Source organism: Oryx dammah, unplaced genomic scaffold (genome assembly GCF_014754425.2).
Source record: "Oryx dammah isolate SB20612 unplaced genomic scaffold, SCBI_Odam_1.1 HiC_scaffold_9, whole genome shotgun sequence".
Taxonomy (NCBI): domain Eukaryota; kingdom Metazoa; phylum Chordata; class Mammalia; order Artiodactyla; family Bovidae; genus Oryx; species Oryx dammah.
In genome coordinates, this window is record NW_024070193.1 from 51587692 (window position 1) to 51598891 (window position 11200).

General features: G+C 39.8%; 1 long non-coding RNA gene across 1 annotated transcript; it reads left to right on the forward strand.

Moving 5' to 3' along the window:
- The first annotated feature begins 238 nt into the window (after positions 1–238).
- Positions 239–10464, forward strand: LOC120867850. Its single transcript, XR_005722043.1, has 3 exons — positions 239–344; positions 5344–5348; positions 10455–10464. It is a non-coding gene; the product is annotated as an uncharacterized LOC120867850 (long non-coding RNA).
- The last annotated feature ends 736 nt before the right edge of the window (positions 10465–11200 follow it).

Sequence of the window (11200 nt, forward strand, 5' to 3'; positions counted from 1 at the left end):
CTAGAATAAATAATTCTAAAATGTGTAGAGAGATGTTGTGGGGAGGGGGGGTGGGAGGGGGGTTCAGGTTTGGGAATGCATGTATACCCGTGGTGGATTCATGTCAATGTATGGCAAAACCAATACAGAATTGTAAAGTAAAATAATAAATAAATAAATTAAAATAAATAAATAAATAAATAAATAAAATGTGTGTGGAAACAAAAGATCCCAAATAGCTAAAACAATCTTGAAAAAGAAGAATGAAGCTGGAGGTATTACACTCCCTGATTTCAAACTATACTACAAAGGTACTGTAATCCAAACAGTATAATACTGGCACAAAACCAGACACAGAGATCAATGTTGAAATAGAGAGGCCAGAAATAAACCCACCCTTACAAGAGCAATTAGTCTCCAACAAAGGAGGCAAGAATACACAATGGGGAAAAAACAGTCTCTTCAATAAGTGGTGATGAGAAAATACGGCAGTTACATGTAAAACAATCAAACTGAACTACTCTCTCACATCATGCACAAAAATAAACTCAAAATGAATTAAAGACTTAAATGTAAGACCTGAAACCATAAAACTTCTAAAAGAAAACATAGGTAGTATGCTCTCTGACAATGGTCTTAATAGTATTTTTTTGGATATGTCTCCTCAGCCAAGAGTAACAAAACCAAAAATAAAAAAAGTGGGACTACATCAAACTGGAAAGCTTTGCACAGCAAGGGAAACTGTTAATATCAACAAAATGAAGAGGCCACCTGCAGAATGAAAGAAAATATTTACAAATGATATATCCAATAAGGGGTTAATATCCAAAATGTATAAGGAACTCATACAAGTCAATACCAAAAAAAAAAAAAAAAACACAGATTTAAAACATGGGCAGAGCTTCTGAATGAACATTTTTCCAAGAAACATACAGATGACCATTAGACACATGAAAAGATACTCGGCATCATTAATCATCAGTTCAGTTCAGTTCAATTCAGTCACTCAGTCATGTCCAACTCTTTGCGACCCCATGAATGCAAATCAAAACTATAATGAAGTAGAACTTCACACCTATATGGCTATGATCAGAAAGAAAACAAGTGTTGGCAAGGATGTAGGAAAAAAGGAACCCTCATACACTGTTGGGTTTTCCTCGTGGCTCAGATGGTAAAGAATTCACCCATAATGCAGGAAACCGGGGGTCGATCCCTGGGTTGGGAAGATCCCCTGAAGGAAGGCATGGCAACCCACTCCGGTATTCTTACCTGGATAACCCCCGTGGACAGAGGAGCTTGGTGGGCTGCAGTCCATGGGGTCACAAAGAGTCGGACACGACTGAGAGACTAAGTGCAGCACAGCACATGCACTGTTGGCGGGAATGTAAATTGATGCAGACACTATGGATAACAGTATGGAGAGTCCTAGGAAAACTAAAAATAGAACTACCATATGATCCAGCAAGTCTACTTCTTTGGCATTCATCCAAAGAAAATGAAAACACTCACTAGAAAAAATACATGCACCACGATGTGCATTGCAGCATTATCTACATGGAAGCAAACTAAATGCCCATCAACAGATGAACGAATAAAGACGATGTGGTATTTGGATACAATACCATATTACTCGGCCATAAAAAAGAAACGACATAGTGCCATTTATGGTTGTATCTAGAGGGCAATGTGCTAAGTAAAATAAGTCAGACAGAGTAAAACAAACACTATGATTTCACTTGTATGTGGAACCTAAAAACAAAACAAATGTTTTGTTAAACATAACAAAACAGAAACAGGGTTATAGATCCAGACAGCAAACAGGTGGTTGCTAGAGGGGAGGAGGGTGGGGAGGAAATAAATAGATGAATAGATTAAGAAGTTCAAATTTCCAGTTGAAAAATAAGTGGATGAGGGGTATACAGTAGTCATGTATGGATGAGAGTTGGACCTTATAGAGGCTGAGCACCGAAGAATTGATGCTTTTGAACTGTGGTGTTGGAGAACTCTTGAGAGTCCCTTGGACTGCAAGGAGATCAAACCAGTCAATTGATTTCCAAAGGAAATCAATCCTGAAAATTCATTAGAAAGACTGATGCTAAAACTGAAGCTCCAATACTTTGGCCACCTGATGCAAAGAGCTGATATTAGAAAAGACCCTGATACTTGGAAAGATTGAAGGCAGGAAGAGAATGATACGGCAGAGGATGAGATGGTTAGATGGCATCACTGATTAAACGGACGTGAGTTTAAGCAAGCTCTGGGAGATGGTGAAGGACAGGAAAGCCTGGCATGCCAGTCCATGGGGTGGCAAAGAGTTGAACATGACTGAGTGACTGAACAAAATAAGAGGGGCTATGAAAGGAAAAAAATCTCTGAAATAAGAATCTTCTATAATCTACACTTTTCTTTGTAGAAATCTTGTAAAGTCAGTTGTCTATTTCATGAGTGTTGGTTTAGTTGAAACTAAGCACCGGCTAAGAATCCACATAGCATTGCACAACACTGACAACAAAGGAATATACAGGGGCTCACCCTCCCCTCACTGGGCATCTCACATACAGCCTGAATGAAGGCATCTTTCTCATCTGCACATTAAATATATATTAGAAAGGCTTTGCTATGCATATGTACTCCAGATAGCAAGAGATTTTATTTTATTTTTTAATTTTTTAATTTTAATTTTTTGTACAATACTGTATTGGTTTTGCCATACATTGAGCAAGAGATTTTAGATAGAGCTTCTATAACCTACTTTTTGCAGAAGGCCTTTTGTGCTTGAATCTTCCCACTATATAGACCACTCTCTATCCCATAATGCTTCCCAGGAGTATTAGCAAACAGTCATTGCTTTGCAATCCCATCATTTGATTTCAGCCATTAGATCTTTTCCCTGGAAACAGTGTTTGGGTTTCCCTGCTGCCTGATAGTAACCAGTAAGATCTTCTGCTTCATTCAAATGTATGGAATCAACCCACCTCCTAATACCACGGGGCAGAGACTGAAACAGAGAACTAGTCTGATGACCACTCCAATGTCTTTGTTTTCATTTGATTTTTAAAGCTGAAGGAAAGAGTGTCAATTCAGTGTTTTGTGATTTTTCATCATGTTGAAAAATGGAATTGAGATGCTTGCAACTTAAAGGACTTTTTTCTGTTCTCAGAGCCCTGAGCAATGAGAACAGGTATATGCAGTCTTCTTCACTGGCCATCATAGGACCTCCCACCCCTTGGCCCTTGGGCTGCCTACTAAACATGCCTGAACAAAACTTCCTCTCAAGGACTCAATTCAATATATTTGTGTAATGGCATACATGAATAATAACAGCTGAAGGTGCTGCCCTTACCCAGTGAAATGTTCACTTAATAGAGTATCAGAATTCTAACTCCAACAGCAAGGAGCATAGGAGGTCTCAGGGTGCTGGTTTAGCAGAATATTAACCTTATCAAAAATCTTTACAAAACAGTTCTGTTTGCAAGTATATTTAGGAAACCCTGAACTCCAGGTTTCTCTGCTGGATATTCATGCATACAGCACATCTGGATGAGCAATTAAATCCCATTTAGTAACCATGTCAGAGAAACCAGTTAAATTTGTTTAATTATTTTTCTCCCAAACTTACTGAACCACATGATTATCTGTCCCTCCGCTGCCCCACCAGAACACTAATGAGTGTCCCAGGGAACCTCTCTTGTATAGAATGCACTGCTGGAAAGGTTAAGGGTCCAGTTTTAGGTAGTCCATGAGGAAAGCACTTCTCTCAGGTACATCTCCCCGGGCCACATGGAGAATCATTTACTCTGCATTTGAGAGCTCGAGAATGTCAAAGACAGAGCTTTGAGGGTGGCTCTCAATGGAGGCATAGTATCAGTCTGCAGAGTAACTATGAGGATTAAAGGATATCTCCAAGTCAGCCACACACAAAAAATTTGTTAGGCCATATTTTATATTTTTACTGTTATTGTTTTTTTTTTAAAGAAGAATGGGTTTGGGGATTCTGGTCAATCTTCCAGAGTTTAGGTTACACAAATCTCTTTGTTTTCAAAAGTACAAATATCAACATGATAATTCAGAAGTTCAGAAGAGAGTTCCACCTCTGTTAGAGGCCTCCTTGGCATACACAGCCCCTCTTCTGGAGCCTCTTTCAACTCTGCATTCATTTCTGCCAACTGTCTTTAGGTCTCCCTTCTCCCTATAGATGCTTTACCTTTAATTCACACAGGTAGCCCTCTAACTGCTCAGGTGTTCTTACTGTTCCTTTGATGGGGCAGAGAGCAGGGAGCCTGGGGAAGGGGGAGTGGGAAGGGTCAGGGCACGTACCCAGCATCATTTTCTGACTCCACCACTCTTTTGAGGATGAAAGTGAAGTGAAACTGCAAGTTGCTCAGTCGTGTCCGACTCTTTGCAACCCCATGGACTACACAGTCCCTGGAATTCTCTAGGCCAGAATACTGGAGTGGGGAGACTTTCCCTTCTCCAGTGGATCTTCCCAACCCAGGAATCCACCTGGGGTCTCCTGCGTTGCAGGCGGATTCTTTACCAATATCATGCAACTCGCCCCAGCCTCAATTTTCCCTCCCCTAAACTGTAGTGATGGCAGCAGAAAGCAATCAGCAGATAGTTGTCTCTCCCTTCATGTCAGTTCAATCTAGAATTCTCTTCTCTCCACTACACACTTATTTTCCAAAACACCATTCTGCCTTCCCTCCTTGTGACCATGCAAGTACGGAACTTCCTCTCAAACTTTTTATGTCTTACCAGTCAATGACGGGTAATGCAGAGGAACACAAAGCCAGGATCCTTGCTTCCGTGTGAACCAGCTTTGTGATGGGCTACACTCTGTGATGGGTTGGGCTACACGTCAGTCCTACCTGCATCTTTGTCCAGCTTCCTCCTGGCCACATCCTGTTTCCCTCATTTGCTTATAAGTTTCACCTGAAATCGCTACCTCAATAAACTAATTTTATAAGAATTCTCACTTCAGGCTATTTTTAGGGAGCCTAAACTGAAACAATTTCCATCAATTTTTCTCTTTTATTAACCGTTCCTCTTCATTTGGTCATCTATTGTTGATCTCACAACTGGTAGAACACACATTTCCTCTCTCTAGACACCAGTGGTAAATAGAGAAATAGACCATTTCTCTTCTGAAGCTTTGTCTCTTGAAATATTTCTACAATTTCAAGATGCTCTAAAATGTACCAGATTTGGAGTGGTTCTGGTTCAAGATTGTGGAATAAAAGGATGTAGGCTCACCTCCTCCTGCAAGAGCACCAAAATTGCAACTAACGTGCTGGATAATCAAGAACAGGATGATGCAGGAACCCAACAAAATAAGATATCCCATCTCCAAAGACAAAGAAGAAGCCACAGTGAGATGGTAGGAGGGGCGCAATCACAATAAAATCAAATCCCATGCCTGCCAGGTGGGTTACCTACAAACTGGAGAACAATAATACTAAAGTAGTTCTCCCACTGTTGTGAAGATTCTGAACCACATGTCAGGCTTCCCAGCCTGGGGATCTGACAAAGGGACTGGGAATCCCCAGAGAATCTGACCTTGAAGCCAGCAGGATTTGATTATAGGATTTCCACAGGACTGGGGGAAACGGAGACTCCAGTCTTGAAGGAACCAAACAAAAATCGTGTGCACGCGAAGACCCAGAAGAAAGGAGCAGTGACCCCACAGGAGACTGAACCAAAGTGACCTGCTGGTGTTGGAGGGTCTCCTGCGGAGGCGTGGGTAGGGAGGGGCTCACCAAGGAGACCAGGGCACTGGCAGCAGCTGGTCCTGAAAGGCCCACCTTGGTGTAAGCCCTCTCTGAGCTCACCATTAACCCTGCAGCCCAGGGCTGGGTCACCTCAAGCCAAAAAAACTAAAATGGAGGGAGCAGCCCCACCTATCAGCAGATAATTGGATTAAAGCTTTACTGAGCAAGGCCCTGCCCATTAGAGAAAGACCCAGTTTTCCCCACCACCAGTTCCTCTCATCAGGAAGCTTACACAAGACTCTTAGCCTCCTCCAACAGAGTGTAGACAGAAGAAGCAAGAAGAGCCACAATACCACAGTAGCTAGAACAAAACCATATTACAGAAAGTTAATCAGGATGAAGAAGCAAAATGTGACAGATGAAGGGACAAGATAAAACCCTAGAAAAACAATTAAATGAAGTGGAGATGGGCAACCTTCCAGAAAAAGAATTCAGAATAATGATAGTGAAGATGACCCAGAATCTTGGGAAAACAATGGAGCAGATGCAAGAAATGTTTACCAAAGAACTAAAGAACAAACAAACAGAGATGAATAATACACTAGAAGGAATCAATAGCAGAATAACTAAGGGGAAGAATGGATAAATGACCTGGAGGACAGAATAGTGGAAATCACTGTTGCAGAACAGAATATACAAAAAAAGAATGAAGAGAAAATGATGACAGCCTAACAGACCACTGATGCTCGGACGCTCAGCCATGTCTCTTTGGGACCCCATGGACCATAGCCTGCCAGACTCCTCTGTCCATGGAATTTTCCAGGCAAGAATACTGGAGTGGGTTGCCATTTCCTTCTCCAAAGAGACCTCTGGGACAACTTTAAACACACCAACATTCGTATTATAGGGGTCCTAGGAGGAGAAGAAAGAGAGAAAGGACCTGAGAAAATATTTGCAGAGATAATAGATGAAAACTTCCTGAACATGGAAAAGGAAATATTCAGTCAAATCCAGGAAGCCCAGAGAGTCCCAGGCAGCATAAACCCAAGGAGGAACACACTAAGACATACAGTAATCAAGCTGACAAAAAATTAAAGGCAGAGATAAAATATTAAAATCAACAAGGGAAAAATGACAAAAATATACAAGGGAACTCCCATCAGGTTATCAGCTGATTTCCCAACAGAAACTCTACAACCCAGAAGGGAATGGCATGATATATTTAATGTGATGAAAGGGAAAAAACTACAACCAAGAATACTCTACCCAGCAAGACTCTCATTCAGATTTATTGGAGAAATCAAAAGCTTTCCAGACAAGCAAAAGTTAAGAGAATTTAACACCATCAGACCAGCTTTAAAACAAGTGCTAAAGGAACTTCCTTAGGCAGGAAACACAAAAGAAGGAAAAGACCTACACAAAATAAACCCAAAAGAGTTAAGAAAATGGTATGAGGGTCATGCATATCGATAATCACCTTAAATGTAAATGCATTAAATGTGCCAACCAAAAGACAGACTGGCTGGGTGGATGAAAACATGCGCATGAATGCACTTCTACTTACCACTTCCCTCTGCTTGACCCCTCTAAATTATATGTAATTATTTTATATTGTTAGATTAATCATGTTCCCATTATGGCTTGCAATTGTAATTATCATCCCCCCCCCTCCCCTCTGGCTGTTGATTGTGGAAACTGATAAACATCTTTTACTATAGCGATTGTCGCTCACTCATGTCTGACTCTGCGAGCCCATGGACTGTGGCCCACCAAGTTCCTCTGTCCATGGAATTCTCCAGGCAAGAATACTGGAATGGATTGCCATTCCCTTCTCAAGGGTATCTTCCCAACTGTAACTATTACTCACTTAATACCACTGTATCATAATCAGTTAACAGAAAAATAAGTCTATATCACCAAAACTACCATTTAATAGAAAAACCTCTAATCATTTTTTAAAATAGATGCATATCAGAATTATCTTGGAATGTTTTGAAAACTACAAATGCCCAGGTATTGCTTTTTCTCCAGAGCTCCAGATATGTTTCTAATGAGCAGCCATGTTTAAAAACAGCTGACCTATTATGATGATCTTTTACTTTTAGCTAGTTTGTTTCACTTTTCCGATTTCATATTCAGTGCTCCCATTTCATTCAGTTTATGTTTTCCAATTTCTCCATCTCTTCTTTTCTTTTGATGTTCTTTCTCAAAGCTTTATCAAGCATAGTAGAAAAGCTTTATATACATATATATAATATATATATTTTAGAAAACTCATGAATTTTTGCCTAACCAAAAAATTTATAACATTTTGTTTCCACTTGTGTGACTTAGTATGAATAGATTGCTAGACTTCTAATTTTTAAAAAATGGATATGCAACAGCAGCAAATGTTTAATGTATAGCACAGGGAACTATAGTCAATATCTTATAATAACCTATAATGGAAAATAATCTCAAAAAATAATATATGTGTATATGTATAGCTGAATCATCTTGCTGTGTACCTGAAACACTGCAAGTCAACTATATTTCAATAAAGTATATATATATTATGAAAATAAATAAAATGCATTGGTTTGACAGACCTAGTTAAGCCCTACTTGACCAGCAAATCCAGAAACAGAAAACTTAACTCTCAATATAGTTGGTATAACTAATTTAAGTTCCAAAATTGCTTTTCAGATTTGTACTCATCAACCTTATACTGGAAATCCACATGCCCTGCTCCCTCCCCTCCCACCCCCAACTCAACTCAGAAGAGCACTAGAGGAGAGACAATCTGCCTGTGCAGGACTCTATCATCTTTGTTCCTTCCAGCATAGATAACCCCCAAACTTCCCTATCTCAAGTCTCTGACCCACTGTTACCTGGTAGCTCTGCTTTGCACCTCTCTGAGGTCCACGCAGGATCTGATCTGTGCCTGGTGCACCTTGGCAAATGCATTCTGTTTTCAGGTATTTATAGGAAGCCAGGTAGCCAGATCCCACCATTGTATATACCCTCAATTACTCTATACATGCCCAAGTCAAATGCACAGCAGTCATATTCCCAGATGGGATAGATGTAGTGGGGGAAGGGAGTAGGAGACCCTAAGTCTCTCATTTTGCTGTGGCCATTGATCTATTCCACCAGACAAGTTTCCAGTCTCTTTTTTTTTGTAACTTTTTTTAATATAAATTTATTTATTTTAATTGGAGGTTAATTACTTTACAATACTCTATTGGTTTTGCCATACATCAACATGTATCTGCCACAGGTATACACGTGTTCCCCATCCTGAACCCCCCTCCCCTCCTCCCTCCCTGTACCATCCCTCTGGCATACACACTGAGGAAACCAGAATTGAAAGAGACACGTGTACCCCAATTTTCATTGCAGCACTGTTTATAATAGCCAGGACATGGAAGCAACCTAGATGTCCATCAGCAGATGAATGGATAAGAAAGCTGTGGTACATATACACAATGGAGTATTACTCAGCCATTAAAAAGAATACATTTGAATCTGTTCTAATAAGGTGGATGAAACTGGAACCTATTATACAGAGTGAAGTAAGCCAGAAAGAAAAACACCAATACAGTATACTAACACATATATATGGAATTTAGAAAGATGGTAACGATAACCCTGTATGCGAGACAGCAAAAGTTTCCAGCTTCTGATCCATTGATACTGAGCTCAATACCAAATGAGGCTTGGCCTCTTGTCTCCTAAGCTACATTGTGGATCTGTATGAGTTCAATCCCTATGGACTTTTGGAAACATTTTCTGACCTGAAAATCTCTTTTCTCTGGGAAATACCAAACAAAAATCAGCCCCCATTGCTTTGCAGACAAATGACCTGAAATCATCACCCTTCGAGTGTTTGAGGAGATGATGCATTGACCTGTGACACACAGCTCCTTTGCATTCAGACCATGGCCCACCATCTCCTTGCAAAGAATAAATGTAAAACCTGTTTTCTTTCACCTTTGTTTAATTAATAGGAACACTTTCCAGAGGATTAACTCCTTTAAAATTTTAATGGAATTGCTGAGCTCTTGAGCTGCTTTGCCAAGGTTTAGCTCTATAATTGTTATGTTGCTTTAGTTCTTGCAATCATTTGACGACAAGGTTCATACACACTAGAAGGTTAAATGGGCTAAAACATAACAAAAGAAGTGGTTAATGAAGAATAGAGTTTATGGGCCCAGCCTTTCTTCTAACCTACCTAGATGATAAGTGCAGGATTGTGTATCTCTGCGATCCATCAGTTTTCTGTCCAAGGTTGGGGTGGGACTGGAGGAATTATCCCACATTTGGGAACATAGTTTAAGTGAAAGTATAGCTTTCTGCTCCCTGTGAGGATTGAAGTTCCAGAAACCAGGATTCCCTCTTCCCGGTTCTGCAAATCTGGGTGCACAAACAGTTCTTCCCATTCCATGCAGTTTAAGTGAGCAGGTTATATTTTGTCACATCAGAAAATAAAATCAATAAGGCACTTATGCAATGTATGAACAAGGAATGAGGATGACTTGCTTGAATTTGTCTGAAGATCTGACTCTTCCTTCCTAGATAAAAAAATTTAGCATCATTAATTGTGTGACTAGGGTGTTCCTATTTTTAATGAGAATAGACATAATTTGGGTTTCAGTTAAAAGGGGCTAAATTTTGTTTCAAAAAATTTAACAAATGCTTGGATAAAATAGTGACATTTAGTTAGGATAAAAGTGAGACCCTGGAAGAAGATGATGGCTATCTTAAATATCTGGGAGATGTGTCTAGAGGGTAGAAATAATCTAGTGATTTAAAGTTGCATTGAGGTATATTTTTGCTCACTGTTTTGAGCCCTTCAAAAGTGAAATGAATGGTTTGGGTAGTTAATGAGTTCCTCATTAACAAAAGTAGTCAAGCACAGGCTGGATGCCATCTTGCAAGAGATTTTTAATGTCAAGGAGGTTTGTCCAAGATCGTTCTAAAGTTACCATTTCAGGATTCCATGCATGGGCAACAAGCCTAAGGCTACTGTTGAGAGGGGGCAGATACACCACTGTATCTGTCTTCAGATAAAAATCAGCCGTGGAAGTCTTCCCTGGAGGTCCAGTGGTTGAGACTTCACCTTTCAATGCAGGGGGTGCAGATTCAATACCTGGTCAGGGATCTAAGAACCCACAAGCCTCCCAGACAAAAAAAACAAAACATAAAACAGAAGCAATATTATAACAAATTCAATGAAGACTTTTAAAATGGCCCACACTAAAAATCTTTAAGAAAATCAGTTATAGTATAAAAAAGTTTCAAAAAATTATTTTTAAATCTACTGTGCTTTTGCTAAGAAATAATTTAATTCCAGGTACCTTCATGGCTTGGAGCAAAATTATGTGTCCTAGAATATGCATTAAGCTAGCTACCTATGAAACCAACTCCTAGGCTGTCAGAGAACCAACACCTACCCCCTCCTATGTTTCTAGTATTGTCCTGAGGATTCCTATTAGTGTAACTGACAATTTAATCCACTCTTTTTCTCATTA